The following is a 20794-nucleotide window of genomic DNA, read 5'->3' on the forward strand; positions in this document are numbered from 1 at the left end:
AAAAAAAAAATATACCGTATGTCCACCAAAAAAAATTACAACGGGACCCTCCGCTATGATATCTTTAAAAAAAAGTGAATCAATCTAAATACAAATTCAGGGTATGAAACTATAACTCATTGGCCACATCTTACAGAAAACCCCATTCGATTTGCTTCAGTGGTCAAAGAGAAATGAGGAATTTTGTAGAGGATGTCAGGTATCTCTTCCCTCCAAGTTCTGTCAATTGTATTAACACACAAGATCATCGAAGTGCTAAACTTGGAAGAATCAGACTCATGACATGCTTTACAACAATCCACATTATTTTCTCTGTGACCGCTTAACCAAATCGAATGGGGTTTTCTGCAAAATAGAGCTAAAATGTTACATTTTAAGACCCTGAAGTAGCATTTAGACAATTTAATCATATTGGGTGTTATCAATGCGAAAATCTGATTGCAAATTTTTGGGGACATATCACTGTATATATAATATATATATATATAATATGGCATGGCCTCGGATGGGGGGCATTTTCTATCGCCAAATCAGGAGGTATATTCACAAACTAATTATTGAATTCCCCTGCTATAACTTGACTATCTCTTTCAATTCCACCCATGTTCATTTTTGTAATAACTCTAATAATTTCCTGTTTTGAAAGTATTGTTGTAACACTCAATTGCTTACTAAACTAAAATATTCTCTTTTTATAAGGCAAAACATTTAACAAATTATTATTTTCATAACATAAGAACGTTTATCAAAGTCACTAGGAACCTTCTTATACTTGAAAATAACGTATTTTTCTTATTAACACATTTCAACAAAGACTTTTTTAAACCATGGTTGCTTAGGGACTTTAATGATTATTTGATTTCTTCAAAATGACTGATTCATCATAAAAAGTATGAATCAAAACCCAAAACACGAACTAAATACTTCATCTTCATTAAAAACACTACTCCAATCCGCAGACGCTAATTTCGTTTTTGTTTTGTTTTGTTTTGTTTTTTTTGGGGGGGAGGGGAGTTGATGGAAGTATCAACATGATTTTCAGAGACCCAAGAGGATTTCTCCACTATAGGTATTGATAAATGTATAATCCAAATTTGCTGTAAGAGCGGCATCAAGTGGTTTTTATGTAGCACTGCTACATAGTGATAAAGACATAAATAAACTTTGTCATCAAGTCTTTGAGTAAAAACAAATGGAGCACAACCTTAAGGTAGGGAATCCTATTTGCATGCCTTAAATGAAGAGTTGTATAAATACAGTGGTATGTTGAAGAGAGTATCATTTTAGAAACTCCCATAAAGTACTGAAAGTGGAAGGTAACATTTAGTACATTTTTATTGACCGTTAGATTTTGAATTGAATTTTTTTCGGGGCTCACCATAAATTCCAGTACATTACTAGGCTACCTTTGCAGACCCATGCACTGCATGTGTGTCCATCATGTATATTTTGTGAAGAAAGTTCATCCAAACTTACAAACATTTCTATGTACATTCTTGCCACACACTCTATATGTTATTATATCAGCTCTTATACTTTTAGATTTGTGTTTATAGATAAAAGATACAGAAGACTGCAACAAAAAGGCTTTAGTGTGGCTGACACACAGAACTACTGAGTAGTTGAGTTTTGTGCATTATTCAAATTGTAGATATAATGTTGACTTCCAAATTTCTCAGCAGTGGCCTAAACAAGTCCCCTGAGGTTCATATTTAATGTTTTGCTGCATTTTGGGAGGTCTGTAAAAGGTATCCCCTACGTAATCTCCCCAACTGACTTAAAGGCAAAGTACTGCGTAACGTATATACATAGTCGATGCTACAAATATTCATCACCGACATTGTAACTGAAGCTTGATATTAAATATATAGTGGGGCACAAGTTAGATTCAGTGGTGATAATTGTAAATCGTGTAGTAGTGTGATGAACTTCTCTAGATTATTCATTCATCACGTAAATCATCATACTAAACACTAAATTACCTTGGGCCCACTCTTTGTTGCATGTTTCTGAGAATGTTATGTAAAAAAAAAAATAACACCCATGCAAACATCAAACTGATTTAGCTATACCAAGAGGCTAATGTTGATCAAAAAGAAAAAACAAAGTAATCTCTCCCCCTCCTTTTAACTTGACAGTGAAAGTCAAACCAAATCAAAGAATTTCTTATATAAATATCATACCGCCTGTAGGAGTCACTCTTATACCCTTTTGACAGAATGACAAGACGGGAGGAAAGATTCTGGTTAAGATGATAGTGGATAATTTGTCGCTCAGCTGAGTGAGAAATTGCGGCTTAGAAATTGAATTGATGATTGTGTGTTGTCGAAGTAATGGTAATCCTATGATTTTGTACAAAAGAAAAATGTACTTGTATGTTACGTTTTTCATGAAAATATTAATTGCAGAAATAGATAAAATATCAAATATCAAATGGTAGACATCAGGGTTAAAGACATTCTCTACATGGCTACAGCGGCTAAAAAGCAAAAGACCACTCCAGCTTACATGATGTGAACATGGACTACTGATAGTTTTAAATAGTAGTGTTTAAAGGCTACGTTATTACGTGCAGTTCGAGTAGATAAAATGAGAAAAACGTCTTCTTAAAACGCAATTTATATTCTACTAGACGACGGTGATGCACGCTACTCGCGACGGGCAGAACGGGAGCTAAAACATTTGCCGTTTTCAAATTTTGATTTAATCCAGCGGCTAAATAATGTACTTGCAGAAAAGCGGATATGAAGGTCAAACGATTTTTTGTCTCTGTTTATCTGAGCAGCAGGAAATTGAATGAGCGATTATAGGTTATGTTTTGCATTTAAGATTTGAGGAAAGTCGACATCACCGGAGGTTCGACTTAAACCATTCGACCTCTTTGAAGCTACAGCATGTTCTCAGAGGGGCTTGAAATTCGTCCTCCACCGTTTGGAATTGCTCACAATAATTATATCGAAAAGGCTCTGCTTGCCTTTCTGACGCGATTTGAATAGCGTCAACAGGATAATGAATTGTTTTCGAGTTGAGACCAAGAGTGTAAAATAGATTTGATCGTTATGCAGTACACGACTTTTATTCCTGAAGCGCCCTGACCCCCATTCTGTAGTGGGTAGGTAGAACGTTACTAGCACGTGATGATCAAATCGTGCCCTAGCAGTAGTATCGAACCGCATGCTGCAAACAATCTTTATGCGATTCACTCTCGCACGATGAATACTGCAAGGGCCCGATAGATGTAATCGTTGTAGTCGATGTAATCGATTGTATATTACGATCGAGTATGGTCTGAGACTGCTATACTGAATATATTTTCGTCATTCGTCCGCTCTCCGCCGATCTATATTGCCCCGGAAAGGATTTCTACCTTCCGCTGACCAAAAAAAAAAAAAAACAAAAAAAAAACCAACAAAAAAACAAAAAACAAAAAACAAAAACAAAACTATGTTACAACAGACTTTTTTGAAGAGTAATATTGTCATGACGTGCAATCGATCAGCTCTCTACAAAGCCTTGTTATTGTCGTAAGAAACGTCTCTTTCGTTGGAGAATTGTTCCCGTGGAATAATTTGCTTGCGACTGTAGAAGATCAGCACTCCCAGTGTCCCGACCAATAGTATGAAGCCTATCACACCCAGGACGATCCCTGTTATTTGTCCAGAGGAGAGACCTTCAATAAAGAGAAATAACAAGTTTGTTGTCAATCATCGCTCTTATTTGAACTTGAGAAAATTATCACGGCGATTATATAGTCCTCTGTAGAGTCTAAGCCCCTTTCACAATATTGGTTGCGATGCCTGCAACAACTTTTTCGTGTTGTTCCTCGATCAATCGCTTGGTGTCTAGCGAGCACTCGCAGTCGTTGCAGGCTGTCACACGAACCAGAGGAGGTCGTGACTGGTCGCATCTGAACTTTGAACATGTTCAAATTCTAGACGCTCACAGATGCGATGTATTCATTCGCATTAGGTTGTACGACCAGTTTTGCGATTGTCGTACGAGTGTCGCACAATGTTGCACAACGTTGCACGACTTGATGCGAGAGTTCGCACGATTCGATAGTCGCATTGGGTTGGCTGGAGGTGATGCAACACTCGCACGTGCGCTAACGACCTATTATAGAGCTAGACCCGTATTGCAAGTTTTGCGAAAAAAAAAATACATATGTATACATTATCTTCATCTTGAGTTTGAATTAGCTATGGATGAGAAGACTTTTTATCAAGCTAGAGAACAGGTACTGTATTCTCATTACACAAGAGATGAAAAATACAATTAAAAATGTATAGTTCAGATGGAATTTTGAAAAATGTAAATGATGATATATTTTATCAAAATCATACAGCGATTGTGAAATTAAAACAATATTTGGTTTGATCATTAGTCAAACAAAATTGTCAGAAGAGATAAAATTAAATTATAACATAGGGTGTTTTTGTTTTTGTTTTTGTTTTTTGCAGATGTCAACTGGATGAGATTTATGTTGCATCTGTATATTATGACGATTTTGCTCAAAAAAATCATGGGGCGTTCCGAGTACCACTTGGCTAGTTCGTGCTGGAGGTGGGGAGGGAGCTCTAGCACCCTTATTTTCCCTCTATCTTCACTCCCTTCTCCCCTCCTCCTCGTTCTCCTCCTCACACGTACTTTTCCCACCCTCTGCCTACTGTCTGGTCTATTGGAGGCTCCGCCTGCTCCCCTGGCTGCTGTGCCGGCGTCTCAGCCTGCTCTTCGATGACCACTCTTGCAACAGGGCCCTCCTCTAACAACTTCCCCTTCTTTGTAATTTTCTTCTTTAGCATCTTGATTATTAATCAGTCCAACTTGAAAGTAACTACCGTTCAATTGTTGTTGTTTTTTTAATACCCCACGAGCGATTGCATGGTCTCAAGTCCACTCGCACGACCATGCGATTGACCTTGCGGCTGATAGGATTGACGTCACCCTCTCGCAATCACTTGTTCAACACTCACATGGATTGCGAACGTATGACCAAATGGGCGCAAACAGTCGCAGACTAATTGTGAAAGGGGCTTTGTATAAACACTACAGAGGCAAAAAAAAAAAAGTGGTAGACATCACAAAGATAATCAACCTTAACATAATTTCAGTTATCTAAGTGCTATACTGTATAAGATGCACAAGTAAGTAATACTAACATCCTTTCCTGCATGCTGAAAGGGCAAGTTATGTACATGCATGACTGTCTGTACTACCTTCTGGTTCTCTCTCGTCGGTCGTTTGTGGCAGTTCTGTTGCTTTAGCTGCACCATCGCGTAGAAACCAACAGCGTTGAGCACCATGGACACGTCAGTTACGCAGTGATGATGTATTGTTGAGGTTGTTGGAAAATATTATGAGAGAGACAGAGGGGCAGAGAATGTTTTCTGTCGGCTTCATGAAATTATACGCTACGGATGTCGTATTTACTTCGGCGAGAATTAAAAAAAAAATGAAATGCTTTGCGAACCTTTTCCACACACTGGGTCGTGGTTCTCGAAAAAGTCTTTAAAGCCTCGTCATGACTTGTAATATACGCAAGACCTTTGCAAGGCTTGCGAGATGTTCGCAAAATCTTCGTGAAATCCCACACAGACCCAGAAACTTTGTAAAATGTCTCGCGTATGTTTTGCGAAATCCGCGAAGTTCTTCCCATCATTTTTACGACATAACCGCAAACTGTTCGTGTAGATTATGAGACATTCTCACGAACGTTTGGCGTATGTTTGGGGGCAAATCCGCACCCTGATGTAATGACCTCTTTAAAGCTCTACGTTAACTACAAATCAAAATCGTAGTATACATCCACAAACTCAAAAAAACAAACAACCATCAAACAACTACATTAAGTAACAAAAATATTTAAAAAAAATATAGTAAAGAGAACGAAATGTTTTATTTTTTTAGTCACTGAATGCACTTAAAATAACTTTTAGTACACCAAAATTATATTTGAAACTTATATAAACTTATATGAAACTTAAGATATAATGTGAGGGGAACAAAAGAAAAATTAAATGCTTGTGGGGGTAGGTCCTCAGAAAAACCGTTGGCACACACACAACAGAGAAATGAAAGGGAAAGAAAAGAGAAATAAAGGAAAGAGAAAAACTTCAACTCAAGATAACTACCAACTCTCCTTGGAAATATTTCTCCCATGATTATTGACAAATTTGCGTCGTTCGCATTTCCGTCGCGTGTTCTTCGTGTACGTAACTAGCTGTACTTTGGCAATGGTACACACGACACTCGCACATTACGTCGTGAGAACTTCGCACAAATTCCGCAAGAATGGTTTTCGGGTTAAGAATGGTTTTCGGGTTCATTCGGAGAAAAACCTTTCCAAATATTGGAATTTGCGATTTTCGACATTCGCGTCCTTCGCAAATCGTTCGTGTGCTCTCTTGAGGGTGGGATTTCACGGAGCACGCGAACGATTTGCGAAGGACGCGAATGGCAAAATCCAGCATTCGTATTTTAGTCTGCAAAAGATCGCCAAACGAACGTGAGGGTTCGGAAGCGTCGTCAATTGTTCGCGAGTGTCGTTTTTACTTCGTCGAGAATTTCAAAAAAGTTTGAAATTTTTTACGAACCCTTTCCGCACACTTGGTCGTGATTTGCTCGTGAATTGTTCTCGAAAGTGTCTTTAAAGCCTCGTCATATGCGCAAGACCTTCGCAAGACACGCGCGATGTTCGCAAAATGTTCGTGAAACCCCAAACAGACTCTGAAACTTTGGAGAATGTCTCGCGTATGTTACGCGAAATCTGCGAAGTTTTTCCGATCATTTTACGACGTAATCGCAAACTGTTCGCGTACCTTTTGAGACATTCTCGTGAACGTTTAGCGCACGTTTGGGGATGTATGACCTATACGTTTTCTACAAATAAAAATCGTAGCATACATCTAAACATCGAACAATTATTAACAACTACAGTAACAAAAGAAATTATAGACTAGCAAAGATAGATAAATGTTTGATATACCAAAAAAAAAAAATCGCAGAATGCACTTAAAATTAATCTAAAGTATGTAAAATTTCATTTGAACTATAGAGATTATGTGTCGGAGGAACTGCAAAAAAAAAAAAAAAAAGATCAAGATAATGCTTTACTAGTGGAGATATGTCCTAGGAAAAAAAATGTAGGCAAGCACACGATAGAGAAATGAGAGAAAAAGAAAGGAGAAATAAAGGAAAGAAAAAAATTCAACTCAAGACAGCTTTCACCACTCCTTGGGTACATTTTCTCCCATGATTATTGAAAATTTTTCGTTGTTCGCATTTCCATCGCGTGTTCTTCGTGTACGTATCATGCTGTACTTTAGCAATGATACACACAACATTCGCACATACGTCATGGAAACTTCGCACAAATTGCGCAAGAATAGTTTTCGGCTTCATTGTCGGAAAACATTTGGAGAAAAACTTTTCTGAATGTTGGATTTTGTCATTCGCGTCCTTCGCAAATCGTTCGCGTGCTCCGTGAAATCCCACCCTGAGCAGCACGCTAGCAGTTTGCTGATACGTCAAAAAAATGATTGGAAGAACTTATCTGCTTTTGCGGAACATAATATACGCGAGACATTCACCTCAAAACTGTCGGGATCTAGCTGTTTGGGGTTTCACGAAGATTTGGCGAACATTGCATGCGCATATGACAAAGCTTTTAATACATTTTCGAGAACAAATCACGAGCCAATCACGCCCCAGAGTGCTGGACACGTTCGGAAGGCACCCCCTCCCCCCACCCCCAACTTCCCGCCGAACTAAAAATGACGTTTCCGAACCCCGCACCGGTTTGGCGATCTTTTGCAGACTACAATACGACTGTTGAACTTTTTCCTTTTTTCGACATTTGTATATATTGTTTCTTGTGTTCCATGAAAACAGCCCTTTATGATGGCCTCGCGAATGACCCGATATTTATACGATCAGAGCTGTATTTGAACATTTCCTTTATGGTGTGTCCATCTTTGTTCAATTTTGGGACAATGTGGCGCCTGTTGTACACACGACATTCCCAAATACGTTGTAGGAACTACTAACAAACTGCACAAGAATAGTTTATGGCTCCATTGTCGGGACACATGAGAAAAAAAAAATCTTTGAATGTTGGACTTTGCCATTTTTCGACATTCGCCTCCTTCGCAAACGATTCTCCTGCTCAGTGAAAAAAAAAAAAAAACACCACACAACACACACACACAAAAAAACCCTTAATGCACTAAAGAAATACCTATGAGTATATAACATTTCTGGCGCAATAAAGTGAGCAGTGTAAGCAGGTTAATAAATAATAGTAGTTGAACAAATAATCTTTGAACAAATCCCTGTCAAAATAATCGCTTTCAAAAGATATGCTTTCAGAATATATTCGGTAAACTTTAACAACATCATCGTTCGACTTACACAAAGGGAATTCATTGTCAGAATATGGCATTTTGAATTAGCTTTGATGGCCTTCGACCTTGACCTTTCACCTTACAACCATTAGTTTAACTTATTATTATTTTCATCTTCTTTCCGGATGATGCTACCATTACTGGACTTTTTTTTAATCAACACAGAATATATATACAAATGTATATATATATATATATATATACTCCTAGATGGGTCATTTGGAAGACATTTCCATTTGTTTTATATGCAAATTTTAAAATACATGTTAAATGGCAATTTACGCAATGGAGACACGAAAATTGTCTCCTTAATGACCAGTTGTCTCCCTAATGAAGACACTTCCCCCCAATATGTCTCCCTAAGGTGCCAACTAGGGATATATATATATATATATATATATATATATATATATATATATATACATACCATAGACACCTGCCCGAATATACTCGGAACTTGTCTTCAACGGGATAAAAATCGCCGCTCTCGGGAGAGCACCGAATCTCTCATCCGAAACTTTCCCTTCTACTAACCAGTTCGATAGATTGGTGCAAGGCTTCAAGAAAGAAAATCATTACGCACACTGAATATTCGTGAAAATTCACTGGGAGGAAAAATGTAGGGGGAAAAAGCTGCAGAAAAAGACTTATCCAATAATAGCGAACGAGTATTGGAATAAAACTGAGTCAAAAGGCGCCTGAGCTTTCGATTCTACAGCAGAATCTTCGTCTTGAAACGACACCACGAAACAAGCTCCGCGAACATTTTCTAGTTTGAAAAAGGAAGTGATGATACATTTACATTCCTTTCCCGTTGATGAAATGTGCTCCTATATAATGAAATGTAATGAACAATATTTATGTAGCTTCTCCGTAAAACTCTCCAAATTGAATTTGTCGTCAATACGCTGCTTTCTGACCTATAAAGCAAACTCTGCTTGTCGTAAGAAGTACAAGTTTATTTATCAATTTATCTATTCCCCCATTTATTAACTTTAATATACTCAGAGTTTGTAAGTATATCACCAATGACTCCGTATATACTTTTGTTTGAAATTCATAAAAGGTGTATTCTTTTTTCTCCATTCTCCCGAGGATGTCAGCGAAACTATATTAAACAAACACAAAAACAATTGTTTTTGTGTTTGATTGTCTCTTTCTGTAGGCCTATACCTAGCCCTGCAACATGGCATGCTGTACAAGAAGAAGATGCGCTATTTCGAATTTGGGCAATATACAACATCTCGAGGACGAAGGTCACTAACTTTGGCTGACAATCTAATTTGAAAACCATAACTTTTATGAGGAATGTCCAGTGGCAATAAATCTTACGAAGAAGGATGAGATCAAATTAATGATTATCGATATGAAATGATTATCGATATGAAGAGTGAAACGTCAATGGTCAAAGTCAATGTGCAATGTTTAATACACGTATATTTAGTGATACCTCCAGGTAGTGCTAAATCGAAACATGGTTTTGTAATTCGGAGAGGAACAGATAGATACTTGTATGATATGAAAGATCATAACTTTCATAAGTTACGAAGTCCAGTCGTAACTTAAACAGGAGTAATAGATAGTTAAAAATTGGGAACATTTTCCTTGCGGCTGGCTATAAATCATCATCGTAAAAGGTCAAAATTGATGAACTTCACGTTCAGGGTAATGAACGGCCATACTTGTATAATGTTATGTTTCATTACGCCTCTGCTGTAATATAAAAGCAATTAATGCTTGTAAGCAAGCAGGACTACAGGAATTCATAGGCGCCGGAAGTGGGGGGGCAGGGGGGGCGGCCGCCCCCCCAATCCAAAAAGTGGGGGGGCAAAACGCATTTTTGCTCCCCCAAAAAGCCCCCTTAAAAAAATAATAATAATAACGATGATAATAAAAATAAATGAATAAACAAAGAAAATAAAATAAATATGTATAATATGAATAAAAGAAAAAATATGGCTTCAAACGGCAGCTTTTGGACTGTAAAATGTCAAAATTTTCAAGCTCGCTCGCTTCGCTCGCTCGCATTCAGCAGTTGAGCCCGGTGCGCCTCCCCCTTAATTTCTAAAGCGAAAAACATAGCTACGACGGCAGTTGTTGGACTCTAGAATGTCAAAATTTTCACGCTCGCTCGCATTGAATTGTTATGCCATTCTCCTAATGTTGCTGACAGTAATTGCCAGCAGTTGCGTCCGATGCCCCCACCCCCCTTAATTTCCAAAGCGAAAGATATAGCTACAAACGGGAGTTTTTGGACTGTAAAATGTTAAAATTCTCAAGCTCGCTCGCTTTGCTCTCTCGCATTGAATCGTTATGCCAGTCTCCTAATGTTGCTGCCAGTAATTGCCAGCAGTTGCGCCCGATGCGCCGCCCCCTTAATTTCCAAAGCGAAAAATAAAGCTACAAACGGCAGTTTGGGGACTCGTAAAATGTCAAAATCCCAAGCTCGCTCTCTTCACTCGCTCGCATTTAATCATTATTCCATTTTCCTGATGTTGCTGCCAGTAATTGCCAGCAGTTTTCGCCCGGTGCGCCCCCCCCCCCCCCCTTAATTTCCAAAGCGAAAAATATAGCTACAAACGGCAGTTTTGGGACTGTAAAATGTTAAAATTCTCAAGCTCGCTCGCTTTGCTCGCTCGCATTGAATCGTTATGCCATTCTCCTGATGTTGCTGCCAGTAACTGCCAGCAGTTGCGCCCGATGCGCCGCCCCATTAATTTCCAAAGTGAAAGATAAAGCTACAAACCCCAGTTTTGGGACTGTAGAATGTCAAAATTTTCAAGCTTGCTCGCTTCGCTCGCTCGCATTGAATCGTTATACCATTCTCCTAATGTTGCTGCCAATAATTGCCAGCAGTTGCGCCCGATGCACCCCCATTTATTTCAAAGCGAAATATGTAGCTACAATTAAAACTCCAGTTTTGGAACTGTAGAATATCAAAATTTTCAAGCTCGCTCGCTTCGCTCGCTCGCATTTTATTGTTATGCCATTCACCTTATGTTGCTGACAGTATATAATTTGTCGATCATTTCACACCGTCATTCCATAATCCATGTAAGGAAAACTTACAATGTTCCTCAATGACTGCGTTGTTGAATGTATCACACATTCCGTAATGTATTGTAGTCCCATAGATTGCTCACGCACACACGCACAAGCATACAGACCGTCAAAATTACTTTATGGTTACCCCCATGTTTCGACCCACCGTACGCCACTTTACACACACACACATATATATATATATATAATAGATGTGTGTGCGTGTGTGTGTGTGTGTGTGTGTGTGTGTGTGTATTGTGTAACATATGCATGGTCTAATCTTGAGCCCCCTCCAATGTTTGCCCCCCCAATCCAAAACTGCTTCCGGCGCGCCTGTACAGGATCACCAGCTTTACGTCCCCTTTCAAGGACTGATAGGCAATGAGGGTATTAAAAGTGTCTTACCTGTAAGGGGCACAACTAGAGAAAGGACTCGGACCCCGGAACTCGGATTGACAGTCTGTGGTCTATCCACTGAGCCCTAACAGCTCCTCGACATTAGGCCTACTTGTGGAACAAACTGATCGCGTTAGAAGGCGAAGGCATCTTAGTCGACTACGTGCCGTCATCAATAATTGCCCCAGCGTTGTTGAAGCAGATGGACTTTTTACAAACAACTGCAATGTCATATGCAGTGTATGGATGTATGGAAAGCCACGGTATATGGATGTATGGAAAGTATGGGTATGTATCTTGCATGTGAGTTGCACGTACCGTTTTTGGAGCTATATTCGTAATAAGTGCAGCACATGGACGATTTTCAACGAAATCCCATCATCTCAGTTCTCTGTCTGAAAAGATGGATCAAGCTTCTGACTGATATCAGTCCATTCTTACCTTTTTCTCGTTTACATCCGTAGACAAACAAGCCGAGGCAATTGGCAGCCGCCCAGTGACCGTACACACCTGTCTGCATGACGACGCAATCGTCAGTCCCTGTGTGTGGCTCTCCTGTAGCCCAGTCCACGAAATTCACTGGCTCCCCGTCGAGATATTCGTAACCATCTGTTTCAGGAATTGTATGGAATGAAATTGTTGGATCAGGAATAAGAAGTCAGACCAGTATTGGACGTATGTTTTCAGGCAACTAAAGTACAAGAGAAGCGATATAATACGCAACATGCCTCGTATTTGTCACAGTATTAGTACATTTTGTAGTTAGTGGCAACAGCTTAAGTGAATATGAAGATAAATACTGCGCAGGTGCACTTTTGTACATCCGCCCAAAACATTTCACACTGCCCCCCCCCCCCACTTTTTACACACACATACACACGCACATTTTCTGAAGCAAATTCCGTGCACCCTGTTCTTGCCAGGCCCATCTGAAAACTGGTTTGATCACGACTTTTGCGGTGTTATCTATTTTACTATACAGTAGTAGAGGAAATCTATAGATACAACACCATCAATACTAGTGGACAAAAAAAAAAAAACAACAACAACAAAAACTAGGCTATGTTAATTTGATTTCTCCCACACGATCATGCATCAATACTCCGATACTCAAATACTGAAACATTCACACCCCTCGACACGTCATTCTACCAACTACTCGAGCGCAATCACCTGCGTTTTCAATTACTTTACCCTCTTCATTTTTCGTGACACCCAGCCACATGTCCCCGACGAGACTGCCATCCGACGTCGTCTGTTCCAGGATGAAAACGTTCTCGGCTGTACTGTGCACCGTCAACAGCGTCCCATCGTTGCCTGCGCACGCCCTTTTGGCGTCAGCGAAAGTCGTTGTCGACTGCGTCGTAAAGAGGTAGCAGTAAGAGCCGAATTCGACCCAGCCATTGAGACAGTATCCAACTGAGGTCGGAGGAGTCGTTGGCCGTGAGACTGTTCCATAAATTAATTGTAATAACAACAATAACGCGATTTTCTCCTTGTTTTCGGTGCGCCAAGTCTACCTATATAAGACGCTCAAGACACATCGAGATTTCAGTTATTTACATACACTGCCATGACTGGAAAATAAATAGACGCAGAGACAAAGAGAAGCAAGGGACGGAGTGATATTTCCTATGAAGCGCAATAATGTCAACTGCTGTTTTGTGTCATAACTGAATCCAGTAGCCGACTCAAAAATTGTCGGATAAACCCACATGTAGATTTTTATAATTGTGCGTATACATTATTTGACTAATCTGGCAATGACTCTGATCAATCGTCTACATCTCGAACTGCCACATCTCGAACTGCCACATATGCTACGAGCGAACCGTACATCGATTTTATATATGCATGTTACACAGTAAACTGACAGTCCCTTCTCATCCGAGTACTTACCATAATAATAAGGTCTTATTTACCCAGGGTAGCCTCTTCAGTGTTACCACTGCTCTACCAGAGGGCCCTGCTATTATTATTACCCTAGCGTTGCCAGGTACCCATTTACACACCTGGGTCGAGAGGGACACAGTGGGTAAAAACATCTTGTCCAAGGACGTAAGCACTGGGCGGGATTCGAACTCGGGTCCTCCGATCGGGATTCGGGAGTCTTATCCACTATGCCACAGCGCCCCAACATTTCTCAGACAATATTGTTATCAGCAGTGGTTCTTTCTCCATCAGCAATCAAGCCGTGCCACCATCATAACCAATCGATGTAAAATGTATGAATCTTGTAGTGTATAGGGAGTAAAAACAAACTTGTCGCTCTGCCTCGAAGCCGATTTTGTCATCATGATCTTGCATGTGTCGCTGGCAACAACAACAACAACAACAACAACAACAACAACACACACACACACACACACACACAAGAAGACGCAGACAGCTCGAAACGTCGAGAAGTCATACTTATCCTTCAAGGTCAAAGAACACTTCTTAAAATATCTTTCTGACAAAAAAGGAAAAGAGAGAGAGAGAGAGATGCTTCCACCTCTTTCTCACTATCTCCTTCCTTTCCCCCCCCCCAATAATATTTACTCACTTCTATTCAAATAATACAAGAAACATCAATTCACTGTGGTATTACTATCCAAACATAAAAGAATAATTTCTGTAAAGATAACTGAATATACCTACTTTTACTCTCTCTCCCTCACACACACACACGCACACACTGCCCCTTTCGATGCACACTAGTCCCGATCACAACTATACAAACGTCAATAAAAAGGAATGTCCAATATCCGTGTCTTCCCACTCATCTGTGTCTCTTTGAACATCAATAGATCTATGCCTCTTTTAACGTGACTGCTTATAAGCAGTCATGTTAAGGCCTCCTACCATGTGCTGAAACCGAACGCCCATCGACGGTTTACTTATTCTTGGTATATGAACAAAGATGAATAAAGATGTTCATGGCATCTTGGTACGTCATGATGTGATAACTGCATTCCAATGAACTTTTGAAGTATTTCCATAAAATTGATATCATGATGATATTTTATGATCTACGACTCACCATCCGTGTATTTGCACATGAAGGGTTGTTCTTTGCTGCAGTTGGTGTCGTCCCAATTCCTTCCTGTGGTAGCCTCGACACAACCCTCTCCGGGTCCTCCAGAGGGTTCCCCCGACCCCCATAAAGTGTAGTAAACTGGCCAACCATTAGTCCACTCGTACGTGTCGCTCTGATTCTGGAAAAGTGCAAAGTTTTGATCTCCCTGGTAGTATATCTAGCCATGCATGCACACACACAGTACGCATAGACATACAGACGGATTCAAATGCATAAGATTAAATACACACCTCAAAATCATAGGGCAATTGTTGGGTGTATAGGTCTATATGGATTGATTTTTCTCCGTGTGTGTGTGTGTATGTGTGTGTGTGTTCGGGGTGGTTTGGAAGTCTGAGTGCTCATGGTACAAGGATCACCCCTACGTGTACACACACACACACATACTATATTATATATATATATATACATAATATACACGTATACAGATATACAGTGTATATAATTAGATTTTCTATATATATATATATATATATATATATATATATATATATATATATATATATATATATATATATATATATATATATATAATGGGCAATATCATAAAACTCTGGATCCGGCTTAAGCGAGATAGTGCATGGAGTGAGATTGTATATTTGTATATGAATCTAAAAATGTTCAAGATATCACATTTGTATATAATTCTGCATACATAATGTGATCTAGTAGTAGATGCCAAGCTCGATATTCTCGTTATAACTGAGACTTGGTTAACTGGTACACAAAGAGACAACCTGATAATAGCGGATCTGAAGGCCTCTCTTCCAAACTTTGATTTTGTACACTGCCCTCGAACAAATTCCAGAGGTGGCGGCTTCTGCTTGCTTGTCCGTTCATCTGCACGTATTTCCAAAAATGACACTTTCACGTTCTCATCATTTGAACTCCTTGATGTCACAATCAACCTTTCTCACTCATCCGCTCTCACAGTATATGGCATTTACAGGCCACCTCCTTCTGCTAAGAACAATTTAACCAATAACTTATTTCTGTCAGAATTCCCTACACTTCTGGAATCAGTGGCAATCGATGACTATCGTTCCATTCTGCTTGGGGATTACAACATACATGTTGACGATTGCTCGGATAATTTGGTTGTATCTTTTCTAAGCACCATTAACTCTCTAGGATTTCAACAGCATGTTATAGAGGCAACTCATAAAGCTGGACATTAATTACGCTAGACCTAGTTCGTCATCGTATCGAATGCTAATCTTGTCACATCTCTGCCCTCTGACCACTCCGCCATCGTCACCACTCTCAACCTCAAAGGCCCAGTGAACCCTAAGAAGCAGACCATCTCCAGAAATCTACGGTCTATGGACCCCTGCTCCTTTAAAGGAGACCTCCGGATGATTTTCAAATTTTTGCATTTGAACATATATAAATTAGTTATACTGGGTACAGAGTTTGAGGATTTATAATGATTGGGATGAAAAATAAGAATGTTTTCGAAGTTTATAACAAATTGCAATGAACAAGGATGATGACATGGCAGCCTCACCATAAGAATGCGTGAGATGTGGCTCAAGGAAGCAGCACAAAAGAAGAAGGCATGCATAGATTACACACAGGTGAGCTTGCAAGCATGCGGTATTGTAATGGAATGACACTGCTACATTTCTGAGATATGTGAGGCTCCTATGTCATCATCTTTGTTCAGTGTAATTTGTTTAAGGTTTTTGAAAGTACTGTTTCTCTGCTCAAGAACCACAATAAATTCTACAAATCTATACATGAAGCTGTTGATTTATGTACTACATGATGTGAAATTATGAAAATCGTCCGGAATGCCCCTTTAAAAATGGCATTGCTGCATCACTTTTCCAGATCAGAGAGCCAGCGTGTCCCACCGAGGCTGTCTTGCTGCTCAACTCTCATGTAACAAGACTTCTTGATAAGCTCCGCTCAATAACAGTGCGGCCAAATAATCCCTGGTACACGACAGAAGTGAAGGAGGCTAAGAGGCGTAGACGCCGCGCAGAGCGCCGCATGATCAAGTCTGGTCTTTGCATTGACAGAGAGCTGTATCGGCAAGAGTGTGAGTCCTACTACAGCCTTGCCGACGCCAAGTCAAGGCACCTAAGACAGGAGATTGCTGCTGCAGACACCAAACAACTTTTCAACATCATCAAAAGACTAACAATTGCACATCCGCATTCTTCTCTTCCTGATCATACTTCAAATACTGTACTTGCTAATCGGTTTGCTGAGTTTTTCGACAACAAGATTAGTACCATTGCATCTTCATTCCCAGTGTCTCCTGAAATCTCTTTCTCTAATTCCTCTCACATAAATGTTAACACTGAGTGTGTATTTTCTGAGTTTGTTTTAATCACTGAGTCGCAAATGAAACGTCTCATCAATTCTCTTCCGTCCAAGTCTTGTTCTCTAGATCCTCTCCCCACATGGCTACTAAAAGAGTGTCTAGACGAATTTCTTCCTGCAATAACTCACATACTGAATCTCTCGTTGTCATCAGGCGTAGATCCTAAGCACTTCAAAAGGCCGCTCATATTGCCCTTTTTGAAGAAACCCAGTTTAGACCGTAATGATTTGAATAATTTTCGCCCCATTGCTAATCTCTCTTTTCTTGGTGAAGTTCTTGAGAAAGTGGTTGCTCGCCAACTCCGAGATCATCTTGATGAACACCAGTTGTTTCCTAGTAATCAGTCTGCCTACAGGCACTTCCACTCCACCGAAACCGCCTTATTGAAGGTACTCAATGACCTCCTCTTAGCAGTAGACAGAGGCCACGAAGTTGCTCTCCTGCTTTTAGATTATTCTGCTGCGTTTGACACTATTAATAATGAAATTCTCCTTAACAGATTGGAGACTAATTTTGGTCTAACAGGAACAGTCTTGAGATGGATTGCATCTTACTTACACGACCGCCACCAGATGGTTACTGTGAACGGTGCATTTTCTCAGTCGTTCCCTCACAGACATGGTGTCCCTCAGGGGTCTGTGGTTGGTCCTTTACTATTTCTTCTATATACAGCCCCTCTGTCTTCGGTAATCAACTCTCATGAAGATATTCTACATGTTATGTACGCCAACGATACTCAAATCTACATAATCATACAACCAAATACCCAAGTCAAAGCACTCTGCAAACTTAATAGATGTGTTGATGATATTCAGCAATGGTCTCACGATAATTATTTGAAAGTGAATTGTGTTAAATTGGAATTTTTATATGTTCATTCTCAGTTCAGGCGGGGTAGCTCTCTCACAGAATTTTCCCTTGAAGATAGTACTATTCCCATCTCTCAGTCCGTCAGAGATCTCGGAGTTATTGTAGATAAGCATCTGAACTTTCAACAACATATTAAGAATTCATGTCGTTCTGCTGCTTGGAGTATTTGTAAAATTGGTAAAATCCGTAAGTTATTGGATCAGTCTTCCACTGAACGTCTCATTCACGCATTTGTTTCTTCTCATCTTGACTACTGCAATTCCCTTCTTGTTGGTCTCCCTGCTTTAAGTACTGCGCCACTTCAAAGAATTCAAAATACAGCTGCTAGACTTGTGACCCTTACAAAAAGATCTGACCACATACTCCAGTTCTCCAATCCCTCCACTGGCTCCCCATTCATCAACGTATCACCTTTAAAATCCTCCTCATTGTTTACAAGATATGCAATAATCTTGCCCCATCTTATCTTAAAGACTTAAATTTCCTTCCGCTCCTCCACTTCAACCCGTTCTCTCCGTTCTTCCTCCACTCTCTAGTTATCACGTGGTCCCCGCACCTGTACCCGTTATGGTGATAGGGCCTTTTCTGTTATTTCCCCACTTCTTTGAAATAAACTCCCTCTTTATATTCGTAATGCTGAAAATGTTGATAGGTTCAAGTCATTGTTGAAAACTTATCTGTTTACACAACCTTAATTCTGTTGTTGTTGCTGCTGTCGTTGTATCATAATATGTACATAATGCTCTATTTTGCTTTTATGTTATACTTTCTTCTTTTCTTTTTCCAGATTGATGCGCTTAGAAACATCAGTATTAAGCGCTGTATAAATGTTATTCATTATCATTATCATTTGATGCATATGTGTAGGTCTGTTGTATCACAAAACATCCTACATATAAAGTTTTTGCAATGTGTATGGCCTAAAATTTAAGGTATCAACACTTTTCTCAATAAACCATAAGTATGACGTTTTAATCTGGAAACATTTTTATCATAACTATTGTTCACATTTTGTATATTTAACAGCACTTATCATCGATTATACTGATTCAAATGTTTACAGTAGATGTTTCTATTCCTAATTCACATTTTAGAACTATTCTAAACCACTAATGCTGGGTTTTTGTTTCATCTGCAAATGGTAAATTATGCTTTTAAGCGTTGTCAGCAGTAAATCATGGATTGAATGGGATATGGTACTGTTGAAAACGTTATAAGGAGGCACAGATTTGTCTCTTTAAGATCAGTCTCCTCAATTTAGTAATAATAGCCACGTAGGCCTCCCTAAGGTGACATCCAAAGATGATGGTTGATGCCTCGATTTCGAGGATGTTTATACGTAGCTATAAAATAGTTTATCCTTGGCCTCCTGCATGTGTTTCCCCATGTGGTGGCTAAAAAGGCAAATTTTGGATTGACAGAGACGTCTACAGGAAAGGCATGCAAATATGTTTGCTTTTACTATCTCGAGATAATATATTCATTCATTCATAGAGAAATATATACATGTGCATATACCGTTAAACTTTCATGAAACGTACAGTCATTTATCTATGTATACTTTGATAAAATATTGTCGTTGCTATATCAAAGTATCGATCTGACGTATCGGCCGAGGCCCAGACCTAATTAAACGGGTTAGTGCAAATACAGAGACGTCTATATTGGTTTTCACTATCTATATTGTGTATGCGTATGACTTTGTTAATCAAAGTTAATCAAAATTATTATTATATGACATAAATCTATTCGTACATCGATGTAATCCTCTGTACGAGCACTCACAAGCATACACAAACACACAGATTTCCTCGATTATGTGTGCAGCAAGAGCGTGAGAAAGAGTCGTAAAGACGGTCTCACCACCAGGACCCATGTGTGTTTGTTTGTTTTAATGATAAAAACCGAGAAAAAAGTTCGAATGTACTCGGTTTAATCTATGTAGCATATGACCCATGTATGATATCATATTGACAGTACGATATTGTATTGACAAACACTGGTTGAAAAAAGACCACAAAAGACATCATTATTACCGATATTTGTAGTCCAATCCAGGCCGACTCGAGCTGCTCTTTGTATAGCACCGATTCTAGGTACGCCTCTTCGTATGCGTCCGTGATGCTGGCTAGATGCGTGCCATCAGCAACACACACAGCCTCGGCGTCGCTGAAAGTCTTGGGCGCGGGGTAAAACTTGAAGCACGACTGGAAGTATGATTCGTAGTCCGCGTTGCAAAGGGATATGATATCAGGGGGAGACGTCAGAGTTGGATCTGTTGATAAACGTTTTGGTTTAAAACAATCCTTGACGCATGGAACTGACTGAAAACAAAAGAACAGCGGTTTGTAAACATCATAATACTTCTTGTGCTCTTACTGTCGGTATTGCGCAAAGTCCATTATGTAATTTGAAACATCAAGGCCACGTCACACCTTTCCGGGCAAGCATTGGGTGCGACTTGCGAAGAACAATCTTTACCACCCGGAGGTCCCCGCAGATGACCCGCACATGACAGTACCTCGCACGTATCTCACCCGTAGTCGCCTGGAGGTGCGCACGCAAATCATTTTAGCCCGAAACCATGTAACATCTTTGCCCCCCTTTTTTATATATATATATATATTTTTTTTTTTTACATAGTGTCGAATTCGCGGGTCTTGTTTGCCTAGT

At 39.6% G+C, this 20794-nt stretch overlaps 1 pseudogene; it reads right to left on the reverse strand.

The window, feature by feature from the left end:
• The window catches only part of LOC140237945 (macrophage mannose receptor 1-like), a 47872-nt pseudogene that overhangs the window by 24085 nt on the left and 2993 nt on the right, over window positions 1–20794 (reverse strand).

The sequence above is a fragment of the Diadema setosum genome, chromosome 14 (assembly GCF_964275005.1).
Source record: "Diadema setosum chromosome 14, eeDiaSeto1, whole genome shotgun sequence".
Taxonomy (NCBI): Eukaryota; Metazoa; Echinodermata; class Echinoidea; order Diadematoida; family Diadematidae; genus Diadema; species Diadema setosum.